General features: G+C 42.1%; 1 long non-coding RNA gene across 1 annotated transcript; it reads right to left on the reverse strand.

Moving 5' to 3' along the window:
* Positions 1-830: 830 nt before the first annotated feature.
* On the reverse strand, positions 831-4,385 carry LOC142922549 (uncharacterized). Its single transcript, XR_012940152.1, has 3 exons — positions 3,800-4,385; positions 1,832-3,059; positions 831-1,543 (listed from the first exon to the last, which is right to left on the reverse strand). It is a non-coding gene; the product is annotated as an uncharacterized LOC142922549 (long non-coding RNA).
* Between the last annotated feature and the right edge of the window lie 9,841 nt (positions 4,386-14,226).

Here is a 14,226-nt window from a genome sequence, read left to right on the forward strand (position 1 = left end):
GGGAATCTCTCTGCTTTGCATTCAATGTTTTGCACTGGTGAGTCAGGCAGACAAACCACTTTCCCTGAGGCTATGATCTTCTGGTAAGATTCCTCATCTCCGCCATTTTCTTCATCAGGATATTGCTCATCGTACCAGTCAGACCAGCCTGGAGTACAGTCTTCTGCAAATATACATTCTTAATCAGTCTTCAAACGTATATATCAACTACATTTCTAAAAGGTAATGTTCTGACAGCTATAAAATGCATCATACCTATGAATGTGCCGTTGGTAGGAGTGTACAGCAAAATATGTATTTACATACAGCAAGTATAGTGAGTCTCTTCATCATGAATGGACTACATAGAGCTGCCGAATTTTCGTTGAGTATCAACCCAAAAGGCTGGTGACCTTCCATAACCCTTCTGTTAGCACCACCTACTTTGTGCGAAGATACGGTCGCTCGATTACTCTGACACAGGCTGACCTACTAATCCGTGAGTTCTTCCTATTCTGCTACCAACCCAGCCTAGAGTCTGTGAATCATACCCTGTTCCAGTAAATGAGCAAAGTTTGGGACACTGTAAAGTAGGACAAAAGCCCAAATTGAGAATGCTTTAGGACACTACCATAGCCTTTTTGAAACCGGGAATGTCCCGGCACAACCAGAACATTTGGTTGCTTTGACTGAACATATGATTGTATGTAATATATTATCCACATGTGATCTTGCAACTAATTCCACCATGGTACCTGGGCCTGGAGTTGGGGGTGATGGTTCTGGCTCATTGATGCCGGAGGTTGGAGGTGGGGGTGTCTTGCCCTTCGATCCTGTTGGTTCTGCAGGAGGAGCGCCACTCTCTTCTGGAGCTGGCTTTGTTGGCTTTTCATCTACCGGGGGTTTGGGTGTCATTTTGAAAGAAAAGCAAGGGATGGATGTTGACAGAATTCAGATTACTCATGCATTTTCAGTTGAACCTTGTAAAATATTGTAAGCAACCTTCAGACGATACTTAAAATCTGCATTACGAATAAGTTACTGGAAAGTGATACTAAATAATGTACAGATCTTTGCCAATACACTGTTCAATTAAAGCCTACCCACGGTGTCTGGGTTGGGGGGGTTATTTGACGATGCTTCATCATCCTCTTCAGTGCGGGTTATTGACCGAGGAATGGGGAGCATGGAAGTACAGCATAATAAAGAGGTGTGGCATTCTGCTCTGTGCAGTCCATATTGTAAATATTCAGCCGATGACATCTGTTACACAGATTGTTACCTATCCAAAAACTATCCAGGAGCAAGTCTTAATTAGTTCATGAGATCTAACAAATTAAGTCACGTTGTTTGATTTGATCCTAAGCTGTATACTTCCTGTATATATAATCTTACAAAATGAACACACCTGGCCCTTCTGAGGGTGAGGGTTCTGGCTCCTTGATGCCTGATGTTGGAGGTGGGGGTGTCTTATCCTTCGGTGCAGTTGGTTCTTGAGGAGGAGCGCCACTCTCTTCAGGAGCTGGCTTTGTAGGCTTTTCCTCAACCGGTGGTTTTGGTGTTACTTTGGAAGAAAAGTAAGGGATTGGGTGTTGACAGAATTTACATTGCATTTACTTGGGAACTTGTAAGTACAGCAAAACAAAGGAACATGGTCTCCTGCCCTCTGCAGCCTATAACATGCAGTCTATAACAAATCTTACGGATATGGTAACCCATTCCTGACTTCCAGGGCAACCCTATTTCGTTTCTGAGATCTGGGAAATGCTTGCACATTCCGTGCTATTTGATTGTAAGTATTATACATCTAGTATAAAGATATATACATAAAAAAGTAGCAACATTTACACACCTTGCCCTTCTGGGGGTGATGGTTCTGGCTCCTTGTTGCTGGAGGTGGGGTGTCTTGTCCTTCAATCCAGTTGGCTCTGGAGGAGCGCCACTCTCTTCTGGAGCTGGCTTTGTTGGCTTTTCCTCTACCGGGGGTTTGGGTGTCACTTTGAAAGAAAAGCAAGGGATGGATGTTGACAGAATTCAGATTACTCATGCATTTTCAGTTGAACCTTGTAAAATATTGTAAGCAACCTTCAGACGATACTTAAAATCTGCATTACGAATAAGTTACTGGAAAGTGATACTAAATAATGTACAGATCTTTGCCAATACACTGTTCAATTAAAGCCTACCCACGGTGTCTGGGTTGGGGGGGTTATTTGACGATGCTTCATCATCCTCTACAGTGCGGGTTATTGACCGAGGAATGGGGAGCATGGAAGTACAGCATAATAAAGAGGTGTGGCATTCTGCTCTGTGCAGTCCATATTGTAAATATTCAGCCGATGACATCTGTTACACAGATTGTTACCTATCCAAAAACTATCCAGGAGCAAGTCTTAATTAGTTCATGAGATCTAACAAATTAAGTCACGTTGTTTGATTTGATCCTAAGCTGTATACTTCCTGTATATATAATCTTACAAAATGAACACACCTGGCCCTTCTGAGGGTGAGGGTTCTGGCTCCTTGATGCCTGATGTTGGAGGTGGGGGTGTCTTATCCTTCGGTGCAGTTGGTTCTTGAGGAGGAGCGCCACTCTCTTCAGGAGCTGGCTTTGTAGGCTTTTCCTCAACCGGTGGTTTTGGTGTTACTTTGGAAGAAAAGTAAGGGATTAGGTGTTGACAGAATTTACATTGCATTTACTTGGGAACTTATAAGTACAGCAAACAAAGGAAAATGGTCTCCTGCCCTCTGCAGCCTATAATATGCAGTCTATAACAAATCTTACGGATATGGTAACCCATTCCTGACTTCCAGGGCAACCCTATTTCGTTTCTGAGATCTGGGAAATGCTTGCGCATTCCGTGCTATTTGATTGTAAGTATTATACGTCAGGTATAAAGATATATAAATAAAAAACTAGCAACATTTACACACCTTGCCCTTCTGGGGGTGATGGTTCTGGCTCCTTGTTGCTGGAGGTGGGGGTGTCTTGTCCTTCAATCCAGTTGGCTCTGGAGGAGCACCACTCTCTTCTGGAGCTGGCTTTGTTGGCTTTTCCTCAACCGGGGGTTTTGGTGTCACTTTGAAAGAAATGCAAGAAATAGGATGTTGACAGAATGTGCATTCCATTGACTTGGAAGCATGGAAGTACAGCACAAATAAAGGAATGTGATAAATTTCTCTCTGCAGCCTATTACATGAAGTCTATAACACCGCATATTACGAATGGGGTCACTCATTCCTGCCATCCAGGGCAACCCTATTTGGTTTCTGAGATCTGAGAAATGAATGCGCATTCTGTGCTATTTGATCAATAGTATTATACAGCTGGTATAAATATATTCATACAAAACTAGCAACAATAACAAAACTGGGCATAGAACAAACCTTTTATATCATTACGCACAGAAAGTATACAATGAGTAGCTTCATCCCGAATAAACTGTATGAAACGCTTCAGAATGTTATGGAGGATCAACACTAAAGCACAGTGAGCTGCAAACCCCTTCTGTCAGCACCACCTACTTTTACGTAGTTTTGCTGCCTGAATTACCAGCACTGCCCACATAGTTGGTAGTGTCACTCTGAAACAGCCTGACCTACTGCTCGGTAAGTTACTCCAATTCTGCTACAAACCAAGCCTAGAGTCCATTAGTCCCACCCTGTTCCAGTAAAATGAGCCAAGTGTGGATCCTACGGTAGCCTTTTGTAACTGGCAATGACCTGACCCTACCAGAGCATATGGTTGCTTTCATTGAACATTCGATTGCATTTAATATATTATCCATATGTAACTTTGCAACAAATTCCACCATGGTACCTGGGCCTGGAGTTTGGGGTGATGGTTCTGGCTCCTTGCTGCTGGAGGTTGGAGGTGGGGGTGTCTTGTCCTTCGATCCACTTGGCTCTGGAGGAGGAGCGCCACTCTCTTCAGCAGCTGGCTTTGTTGGCTTTTCCTCAACTGGGGGTTTCGGTGTCACTTTGGAAGAAAAGCAAGGGATGGGTGTTGACAGAATGCAGATTCTAGATTTGAAGCTATCATGACTGCAAGAATTAATACTCTTTGGTTTTATTCGGTAAAGTGACGTTGGTAAAAAAAAACTAAATAAAATAAAAGAAACAATTAAAACACGACGTTTCGGCCACAACACAAGTGGCCTTCTTCAGGTGAAGGAACAGAACTGTCGGGATGACAGAGCTTCAAGTACTTCAAGTACTATCGTCCCGACAGTTCTGTTCCCTCACCTGAAGAAGGCTACTTGTGTTGTGGCCAAAACGTCGTGTTTTAATTGTACTTTCGTCCCGACAGTTCTGTTCCTTCACCTGAAGAAGGCCATTTGTGTTGTGGCCGAAACGTCGTGTTTCAATTGTTTCTTTAATTTTAATTTGTTTTTTTTTTTACCTACGTGACTTTACCGAATAAAACCAAAGAGTAAGAATGCAGATTGTTTAGACGTGGGAGCAAGGACATACAAAACAATAAAGGCGTGTGGCATTCTGCCCTCTGCAGCCATATTGTAAAAATTTAGCCTATGATATCTGTTACACAAGTAGTCACCCATTCAAAACTCATCCAGGTGCAAGTCTAATTCGATTATGAGATCTAACACATGAAGTCGCATTGTGTAATATGATCCTAAGTAGTATACAGCCTGCATATCTTCTTCTAACCTATAAAAGGCATTTTTTGTCTGTCCGTATGTCTGTCCGTATGTCTGTCCGTATGTCTGTCCGTCCGTCTGCGTACGCTGGCTTGCGGGGGATTTGGCTCTCGGACCGTGGGGATCGCGTAGAAAAAAAATTTGCCGGGCGGCACGCCCCAGGCCCCGCGGTGGGAATAGGCTATTCCGTTTTTCCATCCCTAAACTTTAAAGTGGTTAAAATCGCGTTTTGGTGCGATGTATCTATATTTATTTATTTATTTCGACCGCCTCGCTGCTGCGCATGCGCGAAACGCTGACGCGACTTGCCCCTGGCAACGCACAGCGATTAAATAGTATTATTATTTTAGCGCGGGGGAGGGTGGGTGGGATAGCGGCCCAGCCCCCAGCCTCGGCCGGCCGTGCAATCTAGGCGAGGCCGGGGCCTCTGAAAGGGACTAGGCCTCGTCACGGCAATCTGTCAGGTGAGTACTTTGTGCTAAAGAGTCGATAAATATATATTGCTACTAGCGGGGAAATATATTTTAAAACGTCTGAAAACTTACAAATGAAAAGATAACTCATTAATTTAAAATAAAATATAACCCGATCGCGCCAATACTCGATTCTTTAAATCGCGCAAAGAAATCGAATGTTGTCGATTCCTTTGGAATCGTCTTGAAGCGACGACGCGCAACAGACATAGTTTATATCCTTAGTTTTTTCGGTAAAGTCACGTTGAAGGGAAACAACAAAATAATAAAATATATATAAAACAATAAAAAATTCTCACGACGTTTCGACCATAACTCAAACGGTCGTCTTCAGGTGTGTTGAAGACGACCGTTTGAGTTATGGTCGAAACGTCGTGAGAATTTTTTTATTGTTTTATATATATTATTATTTTGTTGTTTCCCTTCAACGTGACTTTACCGAAAAAACTAAGAATATGAATTACTGCAGTCACGAAAGCTTTAAATCAAAATCATAGTTTATAGTTCATTTATTTGGTATAGCCCTGTGAGCCATTCGGCTCTTGAATCGGGTGCAACCGCAACAAACAAAAAATATTAACAAGAAAACATCTTAAAGTGTTTATGTGACTGTGCAAACAGAAAATACAGGAAAAAATATCAAAATATTCCTGAAATAGCACCGTACACCAACGCTGTGTGCAAAAATCCCAGTGGGATGCAAGTCAAATAACAACAACCACAAGACAACTAAGATTAAGGCCATCAGTCTAACTCCGTACTACAATAAACAAAAACATGGCCAAAACAAAAAAAACTTTTCGAAATCACCAAAATAAAAGCCATAAATCCAATGTAACAGTGATCATAGGGACTGTGACCGAATTTTTAACAATAAACTACATAAATAAATTATAAGACCAAAATCTAGAGCCATATTTTAGGCCACTGAATAGCAGTGGCAGCTAGGGTTGTACAACTCCTCTAGAGCAGTTTTGAGTGAAGATCTCATAGGTAGTGATTCAAATTGCAGTTTATTGGCAATAGCATTCCAGAACCTGGGGGCATCAATAGCAAAGGCCCTTCCTCCAGTTTTTGTACGGCAATAGGGAATGTGAAGCTGGTAAATGAGCGAAGACCTGAGGTCAAATTTGTTCTTTGAAACAGAGAGGAGATCCAGTAGGTAGTCTGCGGAATTTTTTGTAAGTACATCGTGAATAAATAAGATCTGGTGCACAAGCCATCGAACATTAAGAGATGTTAAGTTTTACCCAATGTAGAGATCACAGTGAGATCACAGAGATCACATAATGGATAAACCAGCAAATCTTTAAAAAAAGTATTACAACGCTGTATGCTCAAATCCCAGTGTGATGCAAGTGAAACAATACCAACCATAAGATAGATTAACCCTATGTTTTCGAAATCACCAAAAAAGCTTCAAAAACAATTTTACAACAGTAATCATAGGAACTGCGATTCTCATTTAACAATAAACGATATAAATAGCATGTACAACCAAACTAGCAGCCATAGCTGGCAGCATGCCACTCCCAGTGTATGATGTGTGAGTCAGCGCATGATGAGTGAGTGTATGATGAGTGAATGGGTCAGTGGTTGTGTGAGTGAGTGTATGATAATATAATTTGGTTGCATGTCGGCAAGTATGCTAAACATCTTCTTTGGTTCTTTCGGTAAAGTCACGTAGAATGAGAATAAAATAATAAAATAACACGATAAAATTCTCACGACGTTTCGGCCACAATGCAAGCGGCCATCTTCAGGTGAAAGGAACAGACATTTCGAACAGACACATATTCACAACTTTTCCTTTCATATATAAGATAGATAGAGTCAGCATGTACTATTGTAGTGAAAGCTGTAATCATAGCAGGAACCACCATAGTCGGTATGCACTGCTGTAGTCATAGCAGGATACCACCACAGTCAGCATGCAATGCTGTAGTCATAGCAGGTACCACCACAGCAGTATCCAATGCTGAAATAGCAGGTACCACCACAGCAGTATGCACTGCTGTAATCATAGCAGGTGCCACCACAGCAGTATGCACTACTGAAATCATAGCAGGTACCACCACAGCAGTATGCACTGCTGTAATCATAGCAGGTACCACCACAGCAGTATGCACTGCTGTAATCATAGCAGGTACCACAACAGGAGTATGCACTGCTGTAATCATAGCAGGTACCACCACAGCAGTATGCACTGCTGTAATCATAGCAGGTACCACCACAGTAGGGTGTATTCATAGCAGGTACCACCACAGTCAGTATGCACTGCTGTAATCATAGCAGGTACCATCACAATATGCACTGCTGTAATAATAGCAGGTACCACCACAATCAGTATGCACTGCTGTAATAATAGCAGGTACCACCACAATCAGTATGCACTGCTGTAATCATAGCAGGTACCACCACAATCAGTATGCACTGCTGTAATCATAGCAGATACCACCACAATCATTATGCACTGCTATAATAATAGCAGGTACCACCGGTCGGTATGCACTGCTGTAATCATAGCAGGTAGCACCACAGTATGCAGTGCTGTAGTGATAGTAGATACTCCTATCGAGTTGGTAGATACTGCTATATCGAGTTAGTAGATACTAAAACAGTCGGTATATACCACTACAGTCATTAAATACTGCTACAGTTAGCAAATACTACTACACAGTCAGTAGATACTACTACGGTCAGTAACTACTGCTATAGAGTCAGTAGTTACTACTATACATTTAGTAGATACTGCTTTAGAGTTAGTAGTTACTACTATAGTCAGTGGATACTACTATAGAGTCAGCAGATACTACTAGACAGTCGTTACTACTGTAGAGTCGGTAGATACTACTGTAGGCCCAGTAAATACTGCTACGGTCAGTAGTTATTACAGTCACTAAATACTACTACACAGTCAGTAGCTACTACTGGCTCAGTAGATACAGTCATTAGATACAACTACAGAGTCAACAGATACTACTTCCTCTGTTTTATGTAGGGTATATATACCTACGCAGGGGTAAAGATATTTTTGAGGGGGGGGGGTCGACAATTTTCAGAAACCTTTTAGATAAACTATTTACCCCCCACTTTCTATAACTTTCTGGACTTGTGCAAGCTTCTTATAATTTCGTTGGTGGAGAAATGGACAAACGGCCCACAGGGCTTTCATAACAGCTTACTATCTGTGTATGTAAATGTACGGTTTTAAAGAGAAGTTTTGAAATAGATTTTTTTACCCGGGCTACACCGGGTACTTACCGCTAGTATATATATAATCTTACAAAATGAACACACCTGGCCCTTCTGGAGGTGATGGTTCTGGCTCATTGATGCCGGAGGTTGGAGGTGGGGGTGTCTTGTCCTTCGATGCAGTTGGTTCTGTAGGAAGAGTGCAAACCTCACTGATTGGCTGTGCCAGGTGGTGGTGCATTTAAGTACACATTTACCTGATCCAACAAAAAAAATTATGGCATTTAATATATTATCCATGTGATTTTGCAACTAATTCCAGAATGGTACCTGGGCTTGCTTTAGATGGAGTTGGTGCAGGGGGTCCACCTGCTGTGGAGCAGCAGAATCTGACCTTGTAGTTGTAACATGGCAGTCCTCCTTGATCCTCATTGACACATTTCAGTCCTTTATTCTTGTCACAAGTTATTGTCTGGCCCAATATCTGCCATGGGGTATTGGGGAATCTCTCGGCTTTGCATTCAATGTTTTGCACCGGTGAGTCAGGCAGACAAACCACTTTCCCTGAGGCTATGACCTTCTGGTAATATTCCTCATCTCCGCCATTTTCTTCATCAGGATATTGCTCATGGTACCAGTCAGACCAGCCTGGAGTACAGTCTTCTGCAAAGATACATTCTTAATCAGTCTTCAAACGGTTACTATGTATATATCAACTACATTTCTGTAAGATAATGTTCTGACAGCTATAAAATACATCATACCTATTAATGTGCAGTTTGTAGGAATGTATAGCGAAATATGTATTTACGTACAGCAAGCATACAGTGAGTCTTCATCATGAATGGACTGTACATAGAGTTACTGAATTTTCGTTGAGTATCAACCCGAAATCCTGGTGAGCTGCCATACCCCTTCTGTTAGCACCCCCTACTTTTAGGAAGATACGGTCGCTCAATTACTCTGACACAGGCTGATCTACTGCTCCGTAAGTTCCTCCTATTCTGCTACCAACCCAGCCTAGAGTCTGTGAGTCATACCCTGTTCCAGTAAATAAGCCAAGTTTGGGACCAGAACACTGTAAAGTAGGACAAAAGCCCACATTTAAAATGCTTCAGGACACTAGCATAGCCTTTTTGAAACCGGGAATGTCCCGGCACAACCAGAACATATGGTTGCTTTGACTGAACATGTGATTGTATGTAAAATATTATCCACATGTGATGTTGCAACTAATTCCACCATGGTACCTGGGCCTGGAGTTGGGGGTGATGGTTCTGGCTCCTTGCTGCTGGAGGTTGGAGGTGGGGGTGTCTTGTCCTTCGATCCAGTTGGCTCTGGAGGAGGAGCGCCACTCTCTTCAGGAGCTGGCTTTGTTGGCTTTTCCTCTACCGGGGGTTTTGGTGTCACTTTGAAAGAAAAGCAAGGGATGGACGTTGACATAATGTAGATTGTTTAGACGTGGGAGCATGGACATACAGAACAATAAAGGTACGTGGCATTCTGCCCTCTCCAGCCACATCGTTAAACATTAGCCTATGATATCTATTACACAAGTAGTCACCCATCCCAACCTCATCCAGGTGCAAGTCTAATTCGATTATGAGATCTAACACATGAAGTCGCATTGTGTAATATGATCCTAAGTAGTATACAGCCTGCATATCTTCTTCTAACCTATAAAAGGCATTTTTTGTCTGTCCGTATGTCTGTCCGTCCGTCTGCGTACGCTCGCTTGCGGGGGATTTGGCTCTCGGACCGTGGGGATCGCGTAGAAAAAAAAATTGCCGGGCGGCACGCCCCAGGCCCTGCGGTGGGAATAGGCTATTCCGTTTTTCCATCCCTAAACTTTAAAGTGGTTAAAATCGCGTTTTGGTGCGATTTATCTATATTTATTTATTTATGCCGACCGGCTCGCTACTGCGCCGGCGCGTAACTCTAACGCGAGTTGCCCCTGGCAACGCACAGCGATTAAATAGTATTATTGTAGCGCGGGGGGGGGGCGGGGGATAGCGGCCCAGCCCCCAGCCTCGGCCGGCCGTGCAATCTAGGCGAGGCCGGGGGCTCTGCACGGGACTAGGCCTCGTCACGGCAATCTGTCAGGTGAGTACTTTGTGCTAAAGAGTCGATAAATATATATTGCTACTAGCGGGGAAATATATTTAAAAACGTCTGAAAACTTAAAAACATAACATACAAATGAAAAGATAACTCATTAATTTAAAATCAAATATAACCCGATCGCGCCAATAATCGATTCTTTAAATCGCGCAAAGAAATCGAAGGTTGTAGATTCCTTTGGAATCGTCTTGAAGCGACGACACGCAACAGACATCATAGTTCATAGTTCATTTATTTGGTATAGCCCTGTGAGCCATTCGGCTCTTGAATCGGGTGCAACCATAACAAACAAAAAACATGAACAGGAAAACATCTTAAAGTGATTATGTGACTGTGCAAACAGAAAATACAGGAAAAAAATATCAAAATATTCCTGAAATTGCACCGTACACCAACGCTGTGTGCAAAAATCCCAGTGGGATGCAAGTCAAATAACAACAACAACAACCACAAGACAACTAAGATTAAGGCCATCAGTCTAACTCCGTACTACAAAAAACAAAAACATGGCCAAAACAAAAAAAACTTTTCGAAATCACCAAAATAAAAGCCATAAATCCAATGTAACAGTGATCATAGGAACTGTGACCGAATTTTTAACAATAAACTACATAAATAAATTATAAGACCAAAATCTAGAGCCATATTTTAGGCCACTGAATAGCAGTGGCAGCTAGGGTTGTACAACTCCTCTAGAGCAGTTTTGAGTGAAGATCTCATAGGTAGTGATTCAAGTTGCAGTTTATTGGCAATAACATTCCAGACCCTGGGGGCATCAATAGCAAAGGCCCTTCCTCCAGTTTTTGTACGGCAATAGGGAATGTGAAGCTGGTAAATGAGCGAAGACCTGAGGTCAAATTTGTTCTTTGAAACAGAGAGGAGATCCAGTAGGTAGTCTGCGGATTTTTTTGTAAGTACATCGTGAATAAATAAGATCTGGTGCACAAGCCATCGAACATTAAGAGATGTTAAGTTTGACCCAATGTAGAGATCACAGTGAGATCACAGAGATCACAATGGATAAACCAGCAAATCTTAAAAAAAGTATTACAATGCTGTATGCTCAAATCCCAGTGTGATGCAAGTGAAACAATACCAACCATAAGATAGATTAACCCTATGTTTTCGAAATCACCAAAAAAGCTTCAAAAACAATTTTACAACAGTAATCATAGGAACTGCGATTCTCATTTAACAATAAACGATATAAATAGCATGTACGACCAAACGAGCAGCCATAGCTGGCAGCATGCCACTCCCAGTGTATGATGTGTGAGTCAGCGCATGATGAGTGAGTGTATGATGAGTGAATGGGTCAGTGGTTGTGTGAGTGAGTGTATGATAATATAATTTGGTTGCATGTCGGCAAGTATGCTAAACATCTTCTTTGGTTCTTTCGGTAAAGTCACGTAGAATGAGAATAAAATAATAAAATAACACGATAAAATTCTCACGACGTTTCGGCCACAATGCAAGCGGCCGTCTTCAGGTGAAAGGAACAGACATTTCGAACAGACACATATTCACAACTTTTCCTTTCATATATAAGATAGATAGAATCAGCATGTACTATTGTAGTGAAAGCTGTAATCATAGCAGGAACCACCATAGTCAGTATGCACTGCTGTAGTCATAGCAGGATACCACCACAGTCAGCATGCAATGCTGTAGTCATAGCAGGTACCACCACAGCAGTATGCAATGCTGTAAAAACAGGTACTACCACAGCAGTATACACTGCTGTAATCATAGCAGGTGCCACCACAGCAGTATGCACTGCTGAAATCATAGCAGGTACCACAACAGCAGTATGCACTGCTGTAATCATAGCAGGTACCACCACAGCAGTATGCACTGCTGTAATCATAGCAGGTACCACAACAGGAGTATGCACTGCTGTAATCATAGCAGGTACCACCACAGCAGTATGCACTGCTGTAATCATAGCAGGTACCACCATAGCACGGTGTATTCATAGCAGGTACCACCACAGTCAGTATGCACTGCTGTAATCATAGCAGGTACCATCACAATATGCACTGCTGTAATAATAGCAGGTACCACCACAATCAGTATGCACTGCTGTAATCATAGCAGGTACCACCACAATCAGTATGCACTGCTGTAATCATAGCAGGTACCACCACAATCAGTATGCATTGCTATAATAATAGCAGGTACCACCAGTCGGTATGCACTGCTGTAATCATAGCAGGTAGCACCACAGTATGCAGTGCTGTAGTGATAGTAGATACTGCTATCGAGTTGGTAGATACTGCTATATCGAGTTAGTAGATACTAAAACAGTCGGTATATACCACTACAGTCATTAAATACTGCTACAGTTAGCAAATACTACTACACAGTCAGTAGATACTACTACGGTCAGTAACTACTGCTATAGAGTCAGTAGTTACTACTATACATTTAGTAGATACTGCTTTAGAGTTAGTAGTTACTACTATAGTCAGTGGATACTACTATAGAGTCAGCAGATACTACTAGACAGTCGTTACTACTGTAGAGTCGGTAGATACTACTGTAGGCCCAGTAAATACTGCTACGGTCAGTAGTTATTACAGTCACTAAATACTACTACACAGTCAGTAGCTACTACTGGCTCAGTAGATACCGTCATTAGATACAACTACAGAGTCAACAGATACTACTTCCTCTGTTTTATGTAGGGTATATATACCTACGCAGGGGTAAAGATATTTTTGAGGTGGGGGTCGACAATTTTCAGAAACCTTTTAGATAAACTATTTACCCCCCACTTTCTATAACTTTCTGGACTTGTGCAAGCTTCTTATAATTTCGTTGGTGGAGAAATGGACAAACGGCCCACAGGGCTTTCATAACAGCTTACTATCTGTGTATGTAAATGTACGGTTTTAAAGAGAAGTTTTGAAATAGATTTTTTTGCCCGGGCTACGCCGGGTACTTACCGCTAGTATATATATAATCTTACAAAATGAACACACCAGGCCCTTCTGGAGGTGATGGTTCTGGCTCATTGATGCCGGAGGTTGGAGGTGGGGGTGTCTTGTCCTTCGATGCAGTTGGTTCTGTAGGAAGAGTGCAAACCTCACTGATTGGCTGTGCCAGGTGGTGGTGCATTTAAGTACACATTTACCTGATCCAACAAAAAAAATGACGGCATTTAATATATTATCCATGTGATTTTGCAACTAATTCCAGAATGGTACCTGGGCTTGCTTTAGATGGAGTTGGTGCAGGGGGTCCACCTGCTGTGGAGCAGCAGAATCTGACCTTGTAGTTGTAACATGGCAGTCCTCCTTGATCCTCATTGACACATTTCAGTCCTTTATTCTTGTCACAAGTTATTGTCTGGCCCAATTCCTGCCATGGGGTATTGGGGAATCTCTCGGCTTTGCATTCAATGTTTTGCACCGGTGAGTCAGGCAGACAAACCACTTTCCCTGAGGCTATGACCTTCTGGTAAGATTCCTCATCTCCGCCATTTTCTTCATCAGGATATTGCTCATGGTACCAGTCAGACCAGCCTGGAGTACAATCTTCTGCAAAGATACATTCTTAATCAGTCTTCAAACGGTTACTATGTATATATCAACTACATTTCTATAAGATAATGTTCTGACAGCTATAAAATGCATCATACCTATTAATGTGCAGTTTGTAGGAATGTATAGCGAAATATGTATTTACGTACAGCAAGCATACAGTGAGTCTTCATCATCAATGGACTGTACATAGAGTTACTGAATTTTCGTTGAGTATCAACCCGAAATCCTGGTGAGCTGCCATACCCCTTC

The sequence above is a fragment of the Petromyzon marinus genome, unplaced genomic scaffold, assembly GCF_048934315.1.
Source record: "Petromyzon marinus isolate PM22_M1 ecotype Great Lakes invasive population unplaced genomic scaffold, UKy_Petmar_22M1.pri1.0 PM_Scaffold_10, whole genome shotgun sequence".
Lineage (NCBI taxonomy): Eukaryota > Metazoa > Chordata > Hyperoartia > Petromyzontiformes > Petromyzontidae > Petromyzon > Petromyzon marinus.